Below are 3,210 nucleotides of genomic sequence, written 5' to 3'. Positions count from 1 at the left end.
GGGGGCTGGGGGGGTGGGGGTGGGGATTAGAGGTATGTTGGATTGAATGTGGAAGTGGGGAATGTTGACGACCCCAATTTTTCAAATGGTGTAGGGTTTTTGAAATTGGCTCTCCCCAATCCTTTGTGTTCCTGGAAGAGGTTGAGAGCGTACGGGGTCACGTAGGGCTACCTGTCTCACCTGAAGAACCTGAAAAGACCTTTCCTTTTTTTCTTTGTATCTTTTTTTTGTTTTGTTTCCTTTTAAAAAAAAAAATAGGCAAGGTAAGAAGGTAAGCCTTTCAGAACCTATTGGGAAGGAAACTGAGCTGCGGATTTTTGTTTTGTTTTTGTGCAGAAATTGAATTGTTCAACGCAGTGTTTTAGAGCGAACCTGAAAAACCTCTAGTATGTGCCCTTCCAGCTTGCGATGTTTTTGTTCGTTTTTGTATATGTGCGTGTGTGTTTAAAATTGCTTGTGAGACCAAATTGAAATAAACCAGGGACTGTGAATGTTTGGTGAATTGTCTGTCTTGGTGTTGTAGGATATCCAGGCCTCCGAACTTTGTGACAGAGAGGCCAGTCTCCCTCTTTCCTACCCTCGGCTCACCTGAAAGCACTTGCTTTCTGACTCTTGCACTCAAGGGATCTGTAAGTGTTGTGTTAAAGCCTCCTTCATGCTACAGATGCTTATTACTTACCATTAAAAAAATAACAAAATAATTACAACCGTAACAGTCCGGTTTCAGCAGCTGAACTTCCTGATGGGTTCAGATGGCAGCCAGTAGGTCCTGGCAGCTTAAGACCACCCCTGCTAATTCAGTAGGGCCCTGCCTTCGATTCGCTTGCATTAAACAAGCTTCCATTCTAAAAGACAGGGAAGACGCATAAATGCCCCCTCTGCTTTCACTCTTAGAGTAGTGACGACTAAGAATGAGATGGATTGTCCCTCTTTTCCCAGTAACATAGCGCTTCCTGTGCAGAGGTGAACTAATAGGCTGTATGTCTTGTCTCTGGGTCCTCACAGAGGTAGAAAAATTCTGTTCCCTTACTGGGATCACCGTGCAGCACTGAACAAGTACTCTGAGCTGCGAGATGGCTAGCCAGATCACTTTGTGTCTTGAAAAACTGACTGAGCAAGCCACCCTGAGCATAACTAACGGGAGCTGCTTCTTTCTTGGGGGGCGAGGGGGAGGCAGTCCTTGACATCCTGCAACCCTTAGTGCTACTTTAGGAGTGGCCGAAATGGTCATTTTCCTTTTCAGCCACTCATGAGCATTGTTCTGGAAGTTGGGGAACAGAGAGTGTCAGCATTTTCCCCCTCCACCCCAAAAACAGATCCCTAGACAACACATAGGTAGGGCTAATTGTGCAGACCCCCAGCTCACAGAGGAGTGGGGATAATAAATACGAATGAATAATAACCCTAAATGCGAATGAATGAATGAATGAATGGGGAGGTGGGAAGCTTACCTGGGCTGGGAGGGATTCCGTTGGTACTAGATACTGATAAATCCCGGGGAAGGGAGGATCTGATCTCTTGTGCCATAGTTCCGTTGGATTTCTCATTGGAACAGGCCCCCTTTCAAGGTGTTTGAAGTCAGGTTCAGGGGTGGACACTAACAGCCAGGCCTCTGGGCTGACAAGGGTTAGGGGGGATAGATAACATGGAGGGAGGGGGTCGCCTTGGGAGATCTGGTGCTGTCCTGATGGCGGGCTCCAGCAGAGGTGGGAGAGTGTGTCTTCAGGCCATCCAGGGGATGCAGCCGGGCAATACCGGCAGTGGCCCGGGCTCTCTTGTTGATCAAAGACCTCAGGGCTTCCTCCCTGGCAGGGCCCGGTTGCTGTGACGTCCAACTTGTGTATGTTATACCACAGCGGGGCATTCTGATCAAGGCCCTAAAACTTGGCAGGCTGCGTTCTTTCCATTTACATTTCAAGCTACGCTTTTCAGCTCGAAGGCCTTAGCCGACATTAAGGAATCACCCCTCGAGGACCCAGTGGCCGCGTTGCTCGGGGCAAGCATGTTTCTGAAGAGCATTTGGAAGAAAAATCCGTTTGGGGCCTAAATCTGCATGGGGCCCACAACATTAGCAGGGAGTGCACCATGCACTTCATGCACACAAGATTGGCGTTTTACAACTGTGGCCCGTTAGTCTATTTCCAAACCCTCCCTGTTTGATATCTAGAGAGAAAGTAACTTTTTCCACCTAATTTTCTCTTCTCCCCCGGTCCCCAACCCCGCTGCCGTCTTGAGTGACTTCAGAGCAGTTCCCAGAGTGAAGAGGTGAAGGAGAGTGCAGGGCTTTGGTAGTGTTGTGTGTGCGTGCGCACGCGCCTCAACTGGCCCAGCAGTCCACTCGAAATATCCCCCAATTACCCTTTCTTCATTAGTGCAGCTTAATGCATTTCAGCCCTACTGTGCTGAATTACAAAAAAGAAAAAGTAGCAAATGCCTCTGAAGTCTCTAAGAGAAGGGTGGATCTGTGAAAGTTTTCCCTAAGCAGCCGTAGTAATAATAATCGTGGTATTTGTTAAACACTTGCTATGTGACAGGCACTGTACTAAGCGTTGGGGTGCGTACAAGCAAACTGGGTTGGACAGTGTCCCTGTCCCACAAGGGGCTGACAGTCTCGAGCCTCATTTTACAGATGAGGTAACTGAGGGACAGAGATGTGAAGTTACTTGCCCAAGGTCAGTCAGTCGTATTTATTGAGCGCTTTACTGTGCAAGATCTGTATGAAGCGCTTGGGAGAGTATAACAATATAACAAGCATATTCCATGTGACAAGTGGCAAAGCTGGGGTTAAAATCCAGGTCCTTTTGACTCCCGATCCCGGGCTCTATCCACTAGACAACACTGATTCCTAAGCAATCAATTATGCCCTTGGATCTGTTCCCTTTAAGTCCCTGATTGTTCATCGCCACCCTCAGCCCCACAACACTTAACGTTCATATCCGTAATTTGTTTTAGTATCTGTCTTCCCATCTAGACTGTAAGCTCATGGTGGGCAGGAAATGTCTCCCAACTCTGTTGTACTCTCCCAAGTGCTTAGTTCAGTGCTCTGCATCCAGTAAGCATTCATTAAGCATTAAGCATCCAGTAAGCATTCTCTGCATCCAGTAAGCATTCATTAAGCATTAAGCATCCAGTAAGCATTCTCCCCCTTCTAGACTGTGAGCCCACTGTTGAGTAGGGACTGTCTCTATGTGTTGCCGACTTGTACTTCCC

Source organism: Tachyglossus aculeatus, chromosome X1, assembly GCF_015852505.1.
Source record: "Tachyglossus aculeatus isolate mTacAcu1 chromosome X1, mTacAcu1.pri, whole genome shotgun sequence".
NCBI classification, from domain to species: Eukaryota; Metazoa; Chordata; class Mammalia; order Monotremata; family Tachyglossidae; genus Tachyglossus; species Tachyglossus aculeatus.
Note: the sequence above shows the minus strand (reverse complement) of the source record.